The sequence below is a fragment of the Embiotoca jacksoni genome, unplaced genomic scaffold (genome assembly GCF_022577435.1).
Source record: "Embiotoca jacksoni isolate LCO1_2020_lvr unplaced genomic scaffold, fEmbJac1.0.p SCAF_28, whole genome shotgun sequence".
Taxonomy (NCBI): Eukaryota; Metazoa; Chordata; class Actinopteri; family Embiotocidae; genus Embiotoca; species Embiotoca jacksoni.
Window position 1 is genome coordinate 1,252,616 of NW_027185379.1, and position 21,843 is coordinate 1,274,458.

General features: G+C 34.8%; 7 non-coding genes across 7 annotated transcripts; all 7 read left to right on the forward strand.

Moving 5' to 3' along the window:
- Positions 1-323: 323 nt before the first annotated feature.
- Positions 324-514, forward strand: LOC138205481 (U2 spliceosomal RNA). Its single transcript, XR_011178875.1, has one exon. It is a non-coding gene; the product is annotated as a U2 spliceosomal RNA (small nuclear RNA).
- A 1,725-nt stretch (positions 515-2,239) lies between these two features.
- On the forward strand, positions 2,240-2,403 carry LOC138205493 (U1 spliceosomal RNA). Its single transcript, XR_011178884.1, has one exon. It is a non-coding gene; the product is annotated as a U1 spliceosomal RNA (small nuclear RNA).
- A 2,159-nt stretch (positions 2,404-4,562) lies between these two features.
- LOC138205482 (U2 spliceosomal RNA) lies at positions 4,563-4,753 on the forward strand. The gene has a single exon (XR_011178876.1). It is a non-coding gene; the product is annotated as a U2 spliceosomal RNA (small nuclear RNA).
- Positions 4,754-6,329: 1,576 nt separating this feature from the next.
- Positions 6,330-6,493, forward strand: LOC138205475 (U1 spliceosomal RNA). The gene has a single exon (XR_011178869.1). It is a non-coding gene; the product is annotated as a U1 spliceosomal RNA (small nuclear RNA).
- A 2,165-nt stretch (positions 6,494-8,658) lies between these two features.
- On the forward strand, positions 8,659-8,849 carry LOC138205488 (U2 spliceosomal RNA). Its single transcript, XR_011178881.1, has one exon. It is a non-coding gene; the product is annotated as a U2 spliceosomal RNA (small nuclear RNA).
- Positions 8,850-10,594: 1,745 nt separating this feature from the next.
- On the forward strand, positions 10,595-10,758 carry LOC138205476 (U1 spliceosomal RNA). Its single transcript, XR_011178870.1, has one exon. It is a non-coding gene; the product is annotated as a U1 spliceosomal RNA (small nuclear RNA).
- Positions 10,759-12,915: 2,157 nt separating this feature from the next.
- On the forward strand, positions 12,916-13,106 carry LOC138205487 (U2 spliceosomal RNA). The gene has a single exon (XR_011178880.1). It is a non-coding gene; the product is annotated as a U2 spliceosomal RNA (small nuclear RNA).
- Positions 13,107-21,843: the final 8,737 nt, after the last annotated feature.

Below are 21,843 nucleotides of genomic sequence, written 5' to 3' on the forward strand. Positions count from 1 at the left end.
TCATTTTGCTTTGTTTCATCTGAACTTCCTGTTGAGTTGATCGTTATTTGTAGGAGAATGGATCAATAAAATTGGTGACTTCAGGTGAGCTTTTGATATGTATACACAGCATTGCATTATGGGTAAACGAGCTTTATGTTTTCGTATGTAAATAATCTTTTTCAACCTTTTCTACAAACCTGCTTGTCTTGTCAGCACCATCACCATTAACTGCACATCGTTACATAATTGTACGATGACCCCCAAAAAGTTTTTGTCTCTCCAACCTGAAGTGAGATTGACAGTGTGGAGAAGGACCTCGTTGTCTCTGCCGTGTTAACAGTATCGCTTCTCGGCCTTTTGGCTAAGATCAAGTGTAGTATCTGTTCTTATCAGTTTAATATCTGATACGTCCCCTACCCGGGGACCATATATTAAATTGATTTTTGGAGCAGGGAGATGGAATAGGGGCTTGCTCCGTCCACTCCACGCATCGACCTGGTATTGCAGTACCTCCAGGAACGGTGCACCCCCATCTACGTGTTAATAATAAAACAGCCATCTTAGTTAAGTATCATTATATCTCTGACGTTTTCTCATTAGGGCCCGAGCACCGAGTATCGATGTGAAAGCTCTATTGTTTTTACTAGAAATGTTCTTAGTCGTTCTTGGACGTTCTTATTTTTACCTAAAGTGATTTGCCTTTTTGGAGTCTTTATCATATTATATTCTGCTATAACTCTGCTTCCTCTTAAATATCCCCGCGGTTTGTTTTGTTCTCCACTAGATGGTGCTGGAGCTCTGCATGTTGTTGTGTAGTGTCAATAGACAGGTAAATAATATATTATAGTAATAAGATACGGAGAACTCATTGTTTTTAGTGGGATGTTAAATAAAGTAGTTTTGTTTGGCCTTCGTCTCCTCAGTTTTTGTCAAGGTTTTTAAGCCTGGTCGTGACATTGTAGTTTTGTTTTTTTGTTTTTTTCACTTTTTTTTAAAACCTTTAAATATTTTTTATTTTTTATCAATATAAATTTGTTTTTTCATATTTTAGACGACATGCTATAGTGACTTTTTCACATTTTCGACAATATGCTATAGTATGACTTTTTTCATATTTTAGACGAAATGCTTAGTATGACTTTTATTTTTCGATATTTTGGACGACATGCTATAGTATGACTTTTTTTTTTTTTTTTTTTTTTTTTTTTTAAATTTCCAATGATAATAAAATATATATATATTTTTAAAAACATGACATTTTCAAACTGAATTGAACCAATGACCTTCTCACAGAGCACCAGCACTAACCACTACACCACTTTGAGGGAACTCAAAGACACGTGAGTGTTGAATTTGACAAATATGAACATGCCCATACTACCAGCAGAGTGTACAACAACCTTCGGTAAATTTATTTCACCTGAATTATTTCATATTTCTTTTATTTATTTGTGTTTGAAAGCTTAGTTTGTGTTTTGGAGCAGAGCATGACCTGCCTCCAAGATTTCTATAAATGGGCACATAAATTACCTTTGATACGTTTATCAATGTGGCATGGGTTACGTATCTGAGCTGTTTTTTGTTTTTTGTTTTACTATTGACCGTGTTTTAAGAAGCTGAATTTGGTTTCCAGTTGGGCACTTAACGGCGACGTTCAGCTCGGAGCGATCGATTCTCCATTTCTTGCACATTTTAATGATTTAAAAGTTTGTTCATACGTTTCAGATGGACGGACTTTCACGTTTCACGTTTCACAATTTATTCTATTTGTCAAAATGCAAAAGCTTCTGCTGTTCACACTCCAGACCAGCAGATGGCAGATGTGGATGTTTCCCGCCACAAGCAAACAAAGAAATGGGAAGTGATCCTAGTGCTGAAAACACCATTTGTGTGTTTTTAGTCTTCTTTTTTTTTTTTAATGATGTGAATCTAACTCTTTTTCCTGCAGTATAATTTAGTTTTGGTTCAGTTGAACGTCTGTTTGGCTTTCTGTCATTTGTAGTAAGTTAAAGTCGGTGATCTTTCAATCGCTTTTGATATGTAAATACCGCATTGCATCATGGGATAGGGTAAGCAGTATTTTATCTTAAAATATAAGGTGAATAATGATTGTGGGCTTCGGTACAAACCCTCTTCATCTACACTGACATCGTGTGGAGTCGCAGCCTGCGGTTTTGGTTCATTTGTAGACGGTCAGCACCGGCAGTCTGCCCGGTTTGTGTGTGAAAGACTTCCCCGTCGGTGATGTGTACAACTCATACTTACCTGGCAGGGGAGATACCATGATCATGAAGGTGGTTCACCCAGGGCGAGGCTCAGCCATTGCACTCCGGCTGTGCTGACCACTGCGAATTCCCCAAATGTGGGAATCTCGACTGCATAATTTCTGGTAGTGGGGGACTGCGTTCGCGCTCTCCCCTGATAACTTGGTGAAAATAAAACAACTCCTTCATTCAGCAGATATAATATATCTAGTTGTTCAGTCTTATATTGTTGCAGCGAGTGATGGTGAGATGAAGCCTCATGAGGCATCGAACCACTTCAGTCAGTTGGTTCTAGAAAGGGTTCATTTCTAGAAGCTTCATGTGAACACGAAACCACCTACTGGCCAAGTGTATAATGACAGGCAGCTGTATCTGAACCACGTGATGTGATGCATTGAATGTTTGTGTCTGTTATGGCTGTTGGGAATGACTATGAATTACTAAAATGTATGACCAAATCATTTCTGTACATAAATTATCACATATGTGCATAATAACATATTTTTTGAATGTATTCTGTGTGTGTAAATTTTCCCAAAATGGTAGTATCATGTGATATGGCAGGTTGTGTAATCATGTTTTTCTGTCACTTTAGGAAAATGTCATGGGCTTAAGCAGGCAGAGGACAGTGGAAGTGTTTGTGTAACTAGGAAGAGGGGACTGAATATGCTCGTGTAACTTGGACAATGATGTACAGGACAGGGGACATTTTATTCATTTTTATTCAGAAATAACAGTTTCTCAACAGTTTTTGGTTTTGTGGATGTCCACATGTCAGAAGTAAGGCTAACAGCAGCCACCTTTTCCACTTTAGCCTTCTCCTTCTCCTTAGCTGACTCATACTTGGCCTCCACCATGGCCTTCAGAGCCTAAAGGAAAAAATACATAGTGCTGAACTGTGAGACACAATAAAGTACTCATCTGTTTCATGCATGCACCCATACATACCTGCCTTGTAGGGAGAACATAATTAGGATCCAGTTTGGACACAAATGCCCTGAATCCAACATCATCCACAATACTGAAGGGCTGTGTGTCCTTCACTATCATGGAGACGAGGGCTTCATCCAGCTCTTGTTTTCTGGTGGCTGGTTAAAAGAGAATAAATACAGCGTCTGTTACCTGTCTTTATTTGCACAATAAACAAAAGTGAACAGGGAAAAATTGTGATGGTGCATTTGTAATATTGTAATGACTTACCTTGGCTGGGTGAAGCTCCAGTTTCCTCCTTATTCTCATGCAAGGCACGGTAACGCCTCAGCATGGATGAGGTGTTGTTATTGTACCCCAACTCCTTGGAGCACAATAAACACCTCACCTTTGAATAAAATAAGAAACTGTGAAAAATACAGTTCTTGATAAGCAAACCTAATGTGTCTGAAATAGAGTTAGATTTACCTTATTAGGAGTTATCAAATCAAAGTGTTCCCACACAGGGGAAATCCTCCTCTTCCTAGCTGACTCCATCTTATCACCTCCTTCTCTCCTCACTCTCCTAAATCTCCAAACTATCTCTCTCTCTAAACTCTCCAAACTATCCAAACTCTCCACCAACAACCCACATTTTGAATGGAGCCTGAGGGGTTTATATTGCTGTCAAACCTCCTGGCAAAATCTGAACCACTTCCAGAAGCAGTCACGTGGTACAGCTGGGCAGCGAGGCTTCTGACGTCATCATTTTTGGCTCCTCCCCTAAATGAAGCAAGCCTCCACACTCACTTCGAGGACACGCCCCCTCCGTTACTCCACACAAGCAAGGGTCGGCACATCTCATAACATCACTAATATCTAGTTGTTCAGTCTTATATTGTTGCATCATTTAAAAACACTGTAGAGGAGCTGTGTTTCTAACTTTACTTCTGTTATTATTTTTTATTTTTTTTACTCTGAAGTCAGTCAACAAATCAACAAAGTAAAAACAAAAAGTTGTTTTAGTGTTTTTATTCTTTTTTCTGAATATCAGATGTGGATCAAACTCTTTTTGGTTGCAGTTTCATTTTGCTTTGTTTCATCTGAACTTCCTGTTGAGTTGATCGTTATTTGTAGGAGAATGGATCAATAAAATTGGTGACTTCAGGTGAGCTTTTGATATGTATACACAGCATTGCATTATGGGTAAACGAGCTTTATGTTTTCGTATGTAAATAATCTTTTTCAACCTTTTCTACAAACCTGCTTGTCTTGTCAGCACCATCACCATTAACTGCACATCGTTACATAATTGTACGATGACCCCCAAAAAGTTTTTGTCTCTCCAACCTGAAGTGAGATTGACAGTGTGGAGAAGGACCTCGTTGTCTCTGCCGTGTTAACAGTATCGCTTCTCGGCCTTTTGGCTAAGATCAAGTGTAGTATCTGTTCTTATCAGTTTAATATCTGATACGTCCCCTACCCGGGGACCATATATTAAATTGATTTTTGGAGCAGGGAGATGGAATAGGGGCTTGCTCCGTCCACTCCACGCATCGACCTGGTATTGCAGTACCTCCAGGAACGGTGCACCCCCATCTACGTGTTAATAATAAAACTTAATTATCATGATATCTCTGAGGTTCTCTCATTAGGGCCCGAGCACCGAGTATCAATGTGAAATCTCTATTGTTTTTACTAGAAATGTTCTTAGTCGTTCTTGGACGTTCTTATTTTTACCTAAAGTGATTTGCCTTTTTGGAGGCTTTATCATATTATATTCTGCTATAACTCTGCTTCCTCTTAAATATCCCCGCGTGTTTTATTTTTTTTTGTTCTCCACTGCTTGAGCTCTGCATGTTGTTGTGTAGTGTTAATAGACAGGTAAATAATATATTATAGTAATAAGATACGGAGAACTCATTGTTTTTAGTGGGATGTTAAATAAAGTAGTTTTGTTTGGCCTTCCTCTCCTCAGTTTTTGTCAAGGTTTTTAAGCCTGGTCGTGACATTGTAGTTTTGTTTTTTTCACCTTTTTTTTTTTAAAAACCTTTAAATATTTTTCTTTTTTATCAATATAAATTTGTTTTTTCATATTTTGGACGACATGCTGTAAAATGACTTTTTTATTTTTTTTATTTTCCAATGATAATAAAATATATATATATTTTTAAAAACATGACATTTTCAAACTGAATTGAACCAATGACCTTCTCACAGAGCACCAGCATTAACCACTACACCACTTTGAGGGAGCTCAAAGACACGTGAGTGTTGAATTTGATAAATATGAACATGCCCATACTACCAGCAGAGTGTACAACAACCTTCGGTAAATTTATTTCACCTGAATTATTTCATGTTTCTTTTACTTATTTTTTGTTTGAAAGCTTAGTTTGTGTTTTGGAGCAGAGCATGACGTGCCTCCAAGGTTTCTATAAATGGGCACATAAATTACCTTTGATACGTTTATCAATGTAGCATCGGTTACGTATCTGAGCTGTTTTTTGTTTTACTATTGACCGTGTTTTAAGAAGCTGAATTTGGTTTCCAGTTGGGCACTTAACGGCGACGTTCAGCTCGGAGCGATCAATTTTCCATTTCTTGCACATTTTAATGATTTAAAAGTTTGTTCATACGTTTCAGATGGACGGACTTTCACGTTTCACGTTTCACAATTTATTCTATTTGTCAAAATGCAAAAGCTTCTGCTGTTCACACTCCAGACCAGCAGATGGCAGATGTGGATGTTAGTGTCACACCACAAGCAAACAAAGAAATGGGAAGTGATCGTAGTGCTGAAAACACGATTTGTGTGTTTTTACTTTTTTTTTAATGATGTGAATCTAACTCTTTGGCCTGCAGTATAATTTAGTTTTGGTTCAGTTGAACGTCTGTTTGGCTTTCTGTCATTTGTAGTAAGTTAAAGTGGGTGATCTTTCAATCGCTTTTGATATGTAAATACCGCATTGCATCATGGGATAGGGTAAGCAGTATTTTATCTTAAAATATAAGGTGAATAATGATTGTGGGCTTCGGTACAAACCCTCTTCATCTACACTGACATCGTGTGGAGTCGCAGCCTGCGGTTTTGGTTCATTTGTAGACGGTCAGCACCGGCAGTCTGCCCGGTTTGTGTGTGAAAGACTTCCCCGTCGGTGATGTGTACAACTCATACTTACCTGGCAGGGGAGATACCATGATCATGAAGGTGGTTCACCCAGGGCGAGGCTCAGCCATTGCACTCCGGCTGTGCTGACCACTGCGAATTCCCCAAATGTGGGAATCTCGACTGCATAATTTCTGGTAGTGGGGGACTGCGTTCGCGCTCTCCCCTGATAACTTGGTGAAAATAAAACAACTCCTTCATTCAGCAGATATAATATATCTAGTTGTTCAGTCTTATATTGTTGCACCGAGTGATGGTGAGATGAAGCCTCATGAGGCATCGAACCACTTCAGTCAGTTGGTTCTAGAAAGGGTTCATTTCTAGAAGCTTCATGTGAACACGAAACCACCTGCTGGCCAAGTGTATAATGACAGGCAGCTGTATCTGAACCACGTGATGTGATGCATTGAATGTTTATGTCTGTTATGGCTGTTGAGAATGACTATGAATTACTAAAATGTATGACCAAATCATTTCTGTACATAAATTATCACATATGTGCATAATAAAATATTTTTTGAATGTATTCTGTGTGTGTAAATTTTCCCAAAATGGTAGTATCATGTGATATGGCAGGTTGTGTAATCATGTTTTTCTGTCACTTTAGGAAAATGTCATGGGCTTAAGCAGGCAGAGGACAGTGGAAGTGTTTGTGTAACTAGGAAGAGGGGACTGAATATGCTTGTGTAACTTGGACAATGATGTACAGGACAGGGGACATTTTATTCATTTTTATTCAGAAATAACAGTTTCTCAACAGTTTTTGGTTTTGTGGATGTCCACATGTCAGAAGTAAGGCTAACAGCAGCCACCTTTTCCACTTTAGCCTTCTCCTTCTCCTTAGCTGACTCATACTTGGCCTCCACCATGGCCTTCAGAGCCTCAAGGAAAAAATATATAGTGCTGAACTGTGAGACACAATAAAGTACTCATCTGTTTCATGCATGCACCCATACATACCTGCCTTGTAGGGAGGACATAATTAGGATCCAGTTTGGACACAAATGCCCTGAATCCAACATCATCCACAATACTGAAGGGCTGTGTGTCCTTCACTATCATGGAGACGAGGGCTTCATCCAGCTCTTGTTTTCTGGTGGCTGGTTAAAAGAGAATAAATACAGTGTCTGTTACCTGTCTTTATTTGCACAATAAACAAAAGTGAACAGGGAAAAATTGTGATGGTGCATTTGTAATGTTGTAATGACTTACCTTGGCTGGGTGAAGCTCCAGTTTCCTCCTTATTCTCATGCAAGGCACGGTAACGCCTCAGCATGGATGAGGTGTTGTTATTGTACCCCAACTCCTTGGAGCACAATAAACACCTCACCTTTGAATAAAATAAGAAACTGTGAAAAATACAGTTCTTGATAAGCAAACCTAATGTGTCTGAAATAGAGTTAGATTTACCTTATTAGGAGTTATCAAATCAAAGTGTTCCCACACAGGGGAAATCCTCCTCTTCCTAGCTGACACCATCTTATCACCTCCTTCTCTCCTCACTCTCCTAAATCTCCAAACTATCTCTCTCTCTAAACTCTCCAAACTATCCAAACTCTCCACCAACAACCCACATTTTGAATGGAGCCTGAGGGGTTTATATTGCTGTCAAACCTCCTGGCAAAATCTGAACCACTTCCAGAAGCAGTCACATGGTACAGCTGGGCAGCGAGGCTTCTGACGTCATCATTTTTGGCTCCTCCCCTAAATGAAGCAAGCCTCCACACTCGCTTCGAGGACACGCCCCCTCCATTACTGGACACAAGCAAGGGTCCGCACATCTCATAACATCACTACAATATATCTAGTTGTTCAGTCTTATATTGTTGCATCATTTAAAAACACTGTAGAGGAGCTGTGTTTCTAACTTTACTTCTGTTATTATTATTTTTTTTTTTTTACTCTGAAGTCAGTCAACAAATCAACAAAGTAAAAACAAAAAGTTGTTTTACGTGTTTTTATTCTTTTTCTGAATATCAGATGTGGATCAAACTCTTTTTGGTTGCAGTTTCACTTTGGCTTTGGTTCATCTGAACTTCCTGTTGAGTTGATCGTTATTTGTAGGAGAATGGATCAATAAAATTGATGATTTTAGGTGAGTTTTTGAAATGTGTGCAAAGCATTGCATTATGGGAAAGCGAGCTATATTTTTTCGTATGTAAATAATCTTTTTCAACCTTTTCTACGAACCTGCTTGTCTTGTCAGCACCATCACCATTAACTGCACATCGTTACATAATTGTACGATGACCCCCAAAAAGTTTTTGTCTGTCCAACCTGAAGTGAGATTGACAGTGTGGAGAATGACCTCGTTGTCTCTGCCGTGTTAACAGTATCGCTTCTCGGCCTTTTGGCTAAGATCAAGTGTAGTATCTGTTCTTATCAGTTTAATATCTGATACGTCCCCTACCCGGGGACCATATATTAAATTGATTTTTGGAGCAGGGAGATGGAATAGGGGCTTGCTCCGTCCACTCCACGCATCGACCTGGTATTGTAGTACCTCCAGGAACGGTGCACCCCCATCTACGTGTTAATAATAAAACAGCCATCTTAGTTAAGTATCATTATATCTCTGACGTTTTCTCATTAGGGCCCGAGTATCGATGTGAAAGCTCTATTGTTTTTACTAGAAATGTTCTTAGTCGTTCTTGAACGTTCTTATTTTTACCTAAAGTGATTTGCCTTTTTGGAGTCTTTATCATATTATATTCTGCTATAACTCTGCTTCCTCTTAAATATCCCCGCGGTTTGTTTTGTTCTCCACTAGATGGTGCTGGAGCTCTGCATGTTGTTGTGTAGTGTCAATAGACAGGTAAATAATATATTATAGTAATAAGATACGGAGAACTCATTGTTTTTAGTGGGATGTTAAATAAAGTAGTTTTGTTTGGCCTTCGTCTCCTCAGTTTTTGTCAAGGCTTTTAAGCCGGGTCGTGACATTGTAGTTTTGTTTTTTTGTTTTTTTCACTTTTTTTTAAAACCTTTAAATATTTTTTATTTTTTATCAATATAAATTTGTTTTTTCATATTTTAGACGACATGCTTTCGTATGACTTTTTTTCATATTTTAGACGAAATGCTATAGTGACTTTTTTCACATTTTCGACAATATGCTATAGTATGACTTTTTTCATATTTTAGACGAAATGCTTAGTATGACTTTTATTTTTCGATATTTTGGACGACATGCTATAGTATGACTTTTTTTTTTTTTTTTTTTTTTTTTAAATTTCCAATGATAATAAAATATATATATATTTTTAAAAACATGACATTTTCAAACTGAATTGAACCAATGACCTTCTCACAGAGCACCAGCACTAACCACTACACCACTTTGAGGGAACTCAAAGACACGTGAGTGTTGAATTTGACAAATATGAACATGCCCATACTACCAGCAGAGTGTACAACAACCTTCGGTAAATTTATTTCACCTGAATTATTTCATATTTCTTTTATTTATTTGTGTTTGAAAGCTTAGTTTGTGTTTTGGAGCAGAGCATGACCTGCCTCCAAGATTTCTATAAATGGGCACATAAATTACCTTTGATACGTTTATCAATGTAGCATCGGTTACGTATCTGAGCTGTTTTTTGTTTTACTATTGACCGTGTTTTAAGAAGCTGAATTTGGTTTCCAGTTGGGCACTTAACGGCGACGTTCAGCTCGGAGCGATCGATTCTCCATTTCTTGCACATTTTAATGATTTAAAAGTTTGTTCATACGTTTCAGATGGACGGACTTTCACGTTTCACGTTTCACAATTTATTCTATTTGTCAAAATGCAAAAGCTTCTGCTGTTCACACTCCAGACCAGCAGATGGCAGATGTGGATGTTTCCCGCCACAAGCAAACAAAGAAATGGGAAGTGATCCTAGTGCTGAAAACACCATTTGTGTGTTTTTAGTCTTCTTTTTTTTTTTTAATGATGTGAATCTAACTCTTTTTCCTGCAGTATAATTTAGTTTTGGTTCAGTTGAACGTCTGTTTGGCTTTCTGTCATTTGTAGTAAGTTAAAGTCGGTGATCTTTCAATCGCTTTTGATATGTAAATACCGCATTGCATCATGGGATAGGGTAAGCAGTATTTTATCTTAAAATATAAGGTGAATAATGATTGTGGGCTTCGGTACAAACCCTCTTCATCTACACTGACATCGTGTGGAGTCGCAGCCTGCGGTTTTGGTTCATTTGTAGACGGTCAGCACCGGCAGTCTGCCCGGTTTGTGTGTGAAAGACTTCCCCGTCGGTGATGTGTACAACTCATACTTACCTGGCAGGGGAGATACCATGATCATGAAGGTGGTTCACCCAGGGCGAGGCTCAGCCATTGCACTCCGGCTGTGCTGACCACTGCGAATTCCCCAAATGTGGGAATCTCGACTGCATAATTTCTGGTAGTGGGGGACTGCGTTCGCGCTCTCCCCTGATAACTTGGTGAAAATAAAACAACTCCTTCATTCAGCAGATATAATATATCTAGTTGTTCAGTCTTATATTGTTGCACCGAGTGATGGTGAGATGAAGCCTCATGAGGCATCGAACCACTTCAGTCAGTTGGTTCTAGAAAGGGTTCATTTCTAGAAGCTTCATGTGAACACGAAACCACCTACTGGCTAAGTGTATAATGACAGGCAGCTGTATCTGAACCACGTGATGTGATGCATTGAATGTTTGTGTCTGTTATGGCTGTTGGGAATGACTGAATTACTAAAATGTATGACCAAATCATTTCTGTACATAAATTATCACATGTGCATAATAACATATTTTTTGAATGTTTTCTGTGTGTGTAAATTTTCCCAAAATGGTCGTATCATATGATATGGCAGGTTGTGTAATCATGTTTTTCTGTCACTTTAGGAAAATGTCATGGGCTTAAGCAGGCAGAGGACAGTGGAAGTGTTTGTGGAACTAGGAAGAGGGGACTGAATATGCTAGTGTAACTTGGACAATGATGTACAGGACAGGGGACATTTTATTCATTTTTATTCAGAAATAAGTTTCTCAACAGTTTTTGGTTTTGTGGATGTCCACATGTCAGAAGTAAGGCTAACAGCAGCCACCTTTTCCACTTTAGCCTTCTCCTTCTCCTCAGCTGACTCATACTTGGCCTCCACCATGGCCTTCAGAGCCTAAAGGAAAAAATATATAGTGCTGAACTGTGAGACACAATAAAGTACTCATCTGTTTCATGCATGCACCCATACATACCTGCCCTGTAGGGAGAACATAATTAGGATCCAGTTTGGACACAAATGCCCTGAATCCAACATCATCCACAATACTGAAGGGCTGTGTGTCCTTCACTATCATGGAGACGAGGGCTTCATCCAGCTCTTGTTTTCTGGTGGCTGGTTAAAAGAGAATAAATACAGTGTCTGTTACCTGTCTTTATTTGCACAATAAACAAAAGTGAACAGGGAAAAATTGTGATGGTGCATTTGTAATATTGTAATGACTTACCTTGGCTGGGTGAAGCTCCAGTTTCCTCCTTATTCTCATGCAAGGCACGGTAACGCCTCAGCATGGATGAGGTGTTGTTATTGTACCCCAACTCCTTGGAGCACAATAAACACCTCACCTTGGAATAAAATAAGAAACTGTGAAAAATACAGTTCTTGATAAGCAAACCTAATGTGTCTGAAATAGAGTTAGATTTACCTTATTAGGAGTTATCAAATCAAAGTGTTCCCACACAGGGGAAATCCTCCTCTTCCTAGCTGGCTCCATCTTATCACCTCCTTCTCTCCTCACTCTCCTAAATCTCCAAACTATCTCTCTCTCTAAACTCTCCAAACTATCCAAACTCTCCACCAACAACCCACATTTTGAATGGAGCCTGAGGGGTTTATATTGCTGTCAAACCTCCTGGCAAAATCTGAACCACTTCCAGAAGCAGTCACCTGGTACAGCTGAGCACAGAGGCTTCTGACGTCATCATTTTTGGCTCCTCCCCTAAATGAAGCAAGCCTCAACAGTCGCTTCGAGGACACGCCCCCTCCATTACTGGACACAAGCAAGGGTCCGCACATCTCATAACATCACTAATATCTAGTTGTTCAGTCTTATATTGTTGCATCATTTAAAAACACTGTAGAGGAGCTGTGTTTCTAACTTTACTTCTGTTATTATTATTTTTGTTTTTTTTTACTCTGAAGTCAGTCAACAAATCAACAAAGTAAAAACAAAAAGTTGTTTTACGTGTTTTTATTCTTTTTTCTGAATATCAGATGTGGATCAAACTCTTTTTGGTTGCAGTTTCATTTTGCTTTGGTTCATCTGAACTTCCTGTTGAGTTGATCGTTATTTGTAGGAGAATGGATCAATAAAATTGGTGAGTTCAGGTTAGATTTTTAAATGTATACAAAGCATTGCATTATGGGAAAGCGAGCTATATGTTTTCGTATGTAAATAATCTTTTTCTGTCTTTTATACAAACCTGCTTGTCTCGTCAGCACCATCAACATTAACTGCACATCGTTACATAATTGTACGATGACCCCCAAAAAGTTTTTGTCTCTCCAACCTGAAGTGAGATTGACAGTGTGGAGAATGACCTCGTTGTCTCTGCCGTGTTAACAGTATCGCTTCTCGGCCTTTTGGCTAAGATCAAGTGTAGTATCTGTTCTTATCAGTTTAATATCTGATACGTCCCCTACCCGGGGACCATATATTAAATTGGTTTTTGGATCAGGGAGATGGAATAGGGGCTTGCTCCGTCCACTCCACGCATCGACCTGGTATTGCAGTACCTCCAGGAACGGTGCACCCCCATCTACGTGTTAATAATAAAACAGCCAACTTACTTAAGTATCACGATATCTCTGACGTTTTCTCATTAGGGCCCGAGCACCGAGTATCGGTGTGAAAGCTCTATTGTTTTTGAATCGGCTTCGGGGATTTAAATTTCCTTAAAACAAGTCGTTTTCATTGATACCTGTGCCAGTAAAGAGGAGGCCATTTTGAGTGTCTGGCAATGGAACTAAGAGTTGCTTTAAATCTTTAACTTCACTAAACGTGTCACGTACATCCGGCATGGTGAGACGACACATTTGATGTGTTTTGGTAGTGGGCGTGGCCAGAAGGTTCGCTAGATCCCCCTGCTGTAGATGGAAAACTAGACAAAAATAGCAACTTTAAGCTGGGATATGCAAGAGGACTAGCACCCTGCAAGTCCGGGAGGTGGCGTGCGGGAGTGCGATGACCCACACATCACTGTTTGCAGTTTTAATTTTTTATTGAAAGTTTTTTTCAATGGCTTCTCAGGTGAGTGCTCACAGTATGCAGCAGAGTATCCTGGATGATGTTGCCATGGTGAGTAATGTGACAGATGTGTGCATGTTGATTATGTTCATGATAGCAGAGCAGACATGTTTTTCTCTGCTTGAAATGTTCACACAATTACAAAAGGTTCTTCATACATACCGTGATGTGTAGGACCCGCATCACGTCAGATCTGTGACCCTCCTGCTTCCTAACATGTTTAAAAAATTATTGCAGTACCTCCAGGAACGGTGCACCCCCATCTACGTGTTAATAATAAAGCAGCTAACTTACTTAAGTATCATGATATCTGTGACGCCGGATGTACGTGACACGTTTCGTGAAGTTAAAGATTTAAAGCAACTCTTAGTTCCATTGCCAGACACTCAAAATGGCCTCCTCTTTACTGGCACAGGTATCAATGAAAACGACTCGTTTTAAGGAAATTTAAATCCCCGAAGCCGATTCAAAAACAATAGGGAAAAAATTCACACTATAACATGTCCAAAATATGAAAAAAAGTCATACTATAGCATGTCGTCTAAAATATGAAAAAAAGTCATACTATAGCATGTCGTCTAAAATATGAAAAAAAAATCATACTATATCATGTCTAAAATATGAAAAAAAGTCATACTATAGCATGTCGTCCAAAATATGAAAAAAAGTCATACTATAGCATGTCGGCGAAAATATGAATAAAAGTCATACTATAGCATGTTGTCTAAAATATGTAAAAAGTCATACTATAGCATGTCTAAAATATGAAAAAAAGTCATACTATAGCATGTCCAAAATATGAAAAAAGTCATAATATAGCATGTTGTCCAAAATATGAAAAAAAGTCATACTACAGCATGTCGTCTAAAATATGAAAAAGTCATACTATAGCATATTGTCTAAAATATGAAAAAAAGTCATACTATAGCATGTTGTCTAAAATATGAAAAAAAGTCATACTATAGCATGTCCAAAATATGAAAAAAAGTCATACTATAGCATGTTGTCCAAAATATGAAAAAAAGTCATACTACAGCATGTCGTCTAAAATATGAAAAAGTCATACTATAGCATATTGTCTAAAATATGAAAAAGTCATACTATAGCATATTGTCTAAAATATGAAAAAAAGTCATACTATAGCATGTTCAAAATATGAAAAAAAGTCATACTACAGCATGTCGGCGAAAATATGAAAAAGTCATACTCTAGCATGTCGTCCAAAATATGAAAAAGTCATACTATAGCATATTGTCTAAAATATGAAAAAGTCATACTATAGCATATTGTCTAAAATATGAAAAAAAGTCATACTATAGCATGTTCAAAATATGAAAAAAAGTCATACTATAGCATGTTGTCTAAAATATGAAAAAAGTCATACTATAGCATGTCGTCTAAAATATGAAAAAAAGTCATACTATAGCATTTCGTCTAAAATATGAAAAAAAAGTCATACTATAGTATGTCTTCTAAAATATGAAAAAAAAGTCATACTATAGCACGTCGTCCAAAATATGATAAAAAAGTCATACTATAGCATGTCCAAAATATGAAAAAAAGTCATACTATAGCATGTCCAAAATATGAAAAAAAGTCATACTATAGTATGTCGTCTAAAATATGAAAAAAAAGTCATACTATAGCATGTCCAAAATATGAAAAAAAGTCATACTATAGCATGTCGTCTAAAATATGAAAAAAAAGTCATACTATAGCATGTCCAAAATATGAAAAAAAGTCATACTATAGTATGTCGTCTAAAATATGAAAAAAAAGTCATACTATAGCATGTCGTCTAAAATATGAAAAAAGTCATACTATAGCATGTCGTCTAAAATATGAAAAAAAGTCATACTATAGCATGTCGTCTAAAATATGAAAAAAAGTCATACTATAGCATGTCGTCTAAAATATGAAAAAAAGTCATACTATAGCATGTCGTCTAAAATATGAAAAAAAGTCATACTATAGCATGTCGTCTAAAATATGGAAAAAAGTCATACTATAGCATGTCGTCTAAAATATGAAAAAAAGTCATACTATAGCATGTCGTCTAAAATATGAAAAAAAGTCATACTATAGCATGTCGTCTAAAATATGAAAAAAAGTCATACTATAGCATGTCGTCTAAAATATGAAAAAAAGTCATACTATAGCATGTCGTCTAAAATATGAAAAAAAGTCATACTATAGCATGTCGTCTAAAATATGAAAAAAAGTCATACTATAGCATGTCGTCTAAAATATGAAAAAAAGTCATACTATAGCATGTCGTCTAAAATATGAAAAAAAGTCATACTATAGCATGTCGTCTAAAATATGAAAAAAAGTCATACTATAGCATGTTGTCCAAAATATGAAAAAAAGTCATACTATAGCATGTCGTCTAAAATATGGAAAAAAAGTCATACTATAGCATGTCGGCGAAAATATGAAAAAAAAGTCATACTATAGCATGTTGTCCAAAATATGAAAAAAAAGTCATACTATAGCATGTCTTCTAAAATATGAAAAAAGTCATACTATAGTATATCGTCGAAAATGTGAAAAAAAGTCATACTATAGCATGTCGGCGAAAATATGAAAATAAGTCATACTATAGCATGTCTTCTAAAATATGAAAAAAAGTCATACTATAGCATGTTGTCTAAAATGTGAAAAAAAAGTCATACTATAGTATATCGTCGAAAATGTGAAAAAAAGTCATACTATAGCATGTCGGCGAAAATATGAAAAAAAGTCATACTATAGCATGTCGGCGAAAATATGAAAAAAAAGTCATACTATAGCATGTTGTCCAAAATATGAAAAAAAAGTCATACTATAGCATGTCTTCTAAAATATGAAAAAAGTCATACTATAGTATATCGTCGAAAATGTGAAAAAAAGTCATACTATAGCATGTCTTCTAAAATATGAAAAAAAGTCATACTATAGCATGTTGTCTAAAATGTGAAAAAAAGTCATACTATAGTATATCGTCGAAAATGTGAAAAAAAGTCATACTATAGCATGTCTTCTAAAATATGAAAAAAAGTCATACTATAGCATGTTGTCTAAAATGTGAAAAAAAAGTCATACTATAGTATATCGTCGAAAATGTGAAAAAAAGTCATACTATAGCATGTCGGCGAAAATATGAAAAAAAGTCATACTATAGCATGTCGTCTAAAATATGAAAAAAAGTCATACTATAGCATGTCGTCTAAAATATGAAAAAAAGTCATACTATAGCACGTCGTCCAAAATATGATAAAAAAGTCATACTATAGCATGTCCAAAATATGAAAAAAAGTCATACTATAGCATGTCCAAAATATGAAAAAAAGTCATACCATAGTATGTCGTCTAAAATATGAAAAAAAAGTCATACTATAGCATGTCCAAAATATGAAAAAAAGTCATACTATAGCATGTCGTCTAAAATATGAAAAAAAAGTCATACTATAGCATGTCCAAAATATGAAAAAAAGTCATACTATAGCATGTCTAAAATATGAAAAAAAGTCATACTATAGTATGTCGTCTAAAATATGAAAAAAAAAGTCATACTATAGCATGTCGTCTAAAATATGAAAAAAGTCATACTATAGCATGTCGTCTAAAATATGAAAAAAAGTCATACTATAGCATGTCGTCTAAAATATGAAAAAAAGTCATACTATAGCATGTCGTCTAAAATATGGAAAAAAGTCATACTATAGCATGTCGTCTAAAATATGAAAAAAAGTCATACTATAGCATGTCGTCTAAAATATGAAAAAAAGTCATACTATAGCATGTCGTCTAAAATATGAAAAAAAGTCATACTATAGCATGTCGTCTAAAATATGAAAAAAAGTCATACTATAGCATGTCGTCTAAAATATGAAAAAAAGTCATACTATAGCATGTCGTCTAAAATATGAAAAAAAGTCATACTATAGCATGTCGTCTAAAATATGAAAAAAAGTCATACTATAGCATGTCGTCTAAAATATGAAAAAAAGTCATACTATAGCATGTCGTCTAAAATATGAAAAAAAGTCATACTATAGTATATCGTCGAAAATGTGAAAAAAAGTCATACTATAGCATGTCGGCGAAAATATGAAAAAAAGTCATACTATAGCATGTCTTCTAAAATATGAAAAAAGTCATACTATAGCATGTTGTCTAAAATGTGAAAAAAAAGTCATACTATAGTATATCGTCGAAAATGTGAAAAAAAGTCATACTATAGCATGTCGGCGAAAATATGAAAAAAAGTCATACTATAGCATGTCGGCGAAAATATGAAAAAAAAGTCATACTATAGCATGTTGTCCAAAATATGAAAAAAAAGTCATACTATAGCATGTCTTCTAAAATATGAAAAAAGTCATACTATAGTATATCGTCGAAAATGTGAAAAAAAGTCATACTATAGCATGTCGGCGAAAATATGAAAAAAAGTCATACTATAGCATGTCTTCTAAAATATGAAAAAAAGTCATACTATAGCATGTTGTCTAAAATGTGAAAAAAAAGTCATACTATAGTATATCGTCGAAAATGTGAAAAAAAGTCATACTATAGCATGTCGGCGAAAATATGAAAAAAAGTCATACTATAGCATATCGTCCAAAATATGAAAAAAAGTCATACCATAGCATGTCGTCTAAAATATGAAAAAAAGTCATACTATAGCATGTCGTCTAAAATATGAAAAAAAAGTCATACTATAGCATGTCGTCTAAAATATGAAAAAAAAGTCATACTATAGCATGTCGTCTAAAATATGAAAAAAAAGTCATACTATAGCATGTCCAAAATATGAAAAAAAGTCATACTATAGCATGTCGTCTAAAATATGAAAAAAAAGTCATACTATAGCATGTCCAAAATATGAAAAAAAGTCATACTATAGCATGTCCAAAATATGAAAAAAAGTCATACTATAGTATGTCGTCTAAAATATGAAAAAAAAGTCATACTATAGCATGTCGTCTAAAATATGAAAAAAGTCATACTATAGCATGTCGTCTAAAATATGAAAAAAAGTCATACTATAGCATGTCGTCTAAAATATGAAAAAAAGTCATACTATAGCATGTCGTCTAAAATATGAAAAAAGTCATACTATAGCATGTCGTCTAAAATATGAAAAAAAAGTCATACTATAGCATGTCGTCTAAAATATGAAAAAAGTCATACTATAGCATGTCGTCTAAAATATGAAAAAAAGTCATACTATAGCATGTCGTCTAAAATATGAAAAAAAAGTCATACTATAGCATGTCGTCTAAAATATGAAAAAAGTCATACTATAGCATGTCGTCTAAAATATGAAAAAAAGTCATACTATAGCATGTCGTCTAAAATATGGAAAAAAGTCATACTATAGCATGTCGTCTAAAATATGAAAAAAAGTCATACTATAGCATGTCGTCTAAAATATGAAAAAAAGTCATACTATAGCATGTCGTCTAAAATATGAAAAAAAGTCATACTATAGCATGTCGTCTAAAATATGAAAAAAAGTCATACTATAGCATGTCGTCTAAAATATGAAAAAAAGTCATACTATAGCATGTCGTCTAAAATATGAAAAAAAGTCATACTATAGCATGTCGTCTAAAATATGAAAAAAAGTCATACTATAGCATGTCGTCTAAAATATGAAAAAAAGTCATACTATAGCATGTCGTCTAAAATATGAAAAAAAGTCATACTATAGCATGTCGTCTAAAATATGAAAAAAAGTCATACTATAGCATGTCGTCTAAAATATGAAAAAAAGTCATACTATAGTATATCGTCGAAAATGTGAAAAAAAGTCATACTATAGCATGTCGGCGAAAATATGAAAAAAAGTCATACTATAGCATGTCTTCTAAAATATGAAAAAAAGTCATACTATAGCATGTTGTCTAAAATGTGAAAAAAAAGTCATACTATAGTATATCGTCGAAAATGTGAAAAAAAGTCATACTATAGCATGTCGGCGAAAATATGAAAAAAAGTCATACTATAGCATGTCGGCGAAAATATGAAAAAAAAGTCATACTATAGCATGTTGTCCAAAATATGAAAAAAAAGTCATACTATAGCATGTCTTCTAAAATATGAAAAAAGTCATACTATAGTATATCGTCGAAAATGTGAAAAAAAGTCATACTATAGCATGTCGGCGAAAATATGAAAAAAAGTCATACTATAGCATGTCTTCTAAAATATGAAAAAAAGTCATACTATAGCATGTTGTCTAAAATGTGAAAAAAAAGTCATACTATAGTATATCGTCGAAAATGTGAAAAAAAGTCATACTATAGCATGTCGGCGAAAATATGAAAAAAAGTCATACTATAGCATATCGTCCAAAATATGAAAAAAAGTCATACCATAGCATGTCGTCTAAAATATGAAAAAAAGTCATACTATAGCATGTCGTCTAAAATATGAAAAAAAAGTCATACTATAGCATGTCGTCTAAAATATGAAAAAAAAGTCATACTATAGCATGTCGTCTAAAATATGGAAAAAAAGTCATACTATAGCATGTCATCTAAAATATGAAAAAAAGTCATACTATAGCATGTCGTCTAAAATATGAAAAAAAAGTCATACTATAGCATGTCGTCTAAAATATGGAAAAAAAGTCATACTATAGCATGTCGTCTAAAATATGAAAAAAGTCATACTATAGCATGTCGTCTAAAATATGAAAAAAAGTCATACTATAGTATGTCGTCTAAAATATGAAAAAAAAGTCATACTATAGCATGTTGTCTAAAATATGAAAAAAGTCATGCTATAGTATGTCGTCTAAAATATGAAAAAAAGTCATACTATAGCATGTCTAAAATATGAAAAAAAAGTCATACTATAGCATGTCGTCTAAAATATGAAAAAAAGTCATACTATAGCATGTCGTCTAAAATATGAAAAAAAAGTCATACTATATCATGTCTAAAATATGAAAAAAAGTCATACTATAGCATGTCGTCCAAAATATGAAAAAAAGTCATACTATAGCATGTCGGCGAAAATATGAATAAAAGTCATACTATAGCATGTTGTCTAAAATATGTAAAAAGTCATACTATAGCATGTCTAAAATATGAAAAAAAGTCATACTATAGCATGTCCAAAATATGAAAAAAGTCATAATATAGCATGTTGTCCAAAATATGAAAAAAAGTCATACTACAGCATGTCGTCTAAAATATGAAAAAGTCATACTATAGCATATTGTCTAAAATATGAAAAAAAGTCATACTATAGCATGTTGTCTAAAATATGTAAAAAGTCATACTATAGCATGTTGTCTAAAATATGAAAAAAAGTCATACTATAGCATGTCCAAAATATGAAAAAAAGTCATACTATAGCATGTTGTCCAAAATATGAAAAAAAGTCATACTACAGCATGTCGTCTAAAATATGAAAAAGTCATACTATAGCATATTGTCTAAAATATGAAAAAGTCATACTATAGCATATTGTCTAAAATATGAAAAAAAGTCATACTATAGCATGTTCAAAACATGAAAAAAAGTCATACTACAGCATGTCGGCGAAAATATGAAAAAGTCATACTATAGCATGTTGTCTAAAATATGAAAAAAGTCATACTCTAGCATGTCGTCCAAAATATGAAAAAAGTCATACTCTAGCATGTCGTCCAAAATGTGAAAAAAGTCATACTATAGCATTTCGTCTAAAATATGAAAAAAAAGTCATACTATAGCATGTCTTCTAAAATATGAAAAAAAGTCATACTATAGCATGTCGTCTAAAATATGAAAAAAAGTCATACTATAGCATTTCGTCTAAAATATGAAAAAAAAGTCATACTATAGCATGTCTTCTAAAATATGAAAAAAAAGTCATACTATAGCACGTCGTCCAAAATATGATAAAAAAGTCATACTATAGCATGTCCAAAATATGAAAAAAAGTCATACTATAGCATGTCCAAAATATGAAAAAAAGTCATACTATAGTATGTCGTCTAAAATATGAAAAAAAAGTCATACTATAGCATGTCCAAAATATGAAAAAAAGTCATACTATAGCATGTCGTCTAAAATATGAAAAAAAAGTCATACTATAGCATGTCCAAAATATGAAAAAAAGTCATACTATAGCATGTCCAAAATATGAAAAAAAGTCATACTATAGCATGTCGTCTAAAATATGGAAAAAAGTCATACTATAGCATGTCGTCTAAAATATGAAAAAAAGTCATACTATAGCATGTCGTCTAAAATATGAAAAAAAG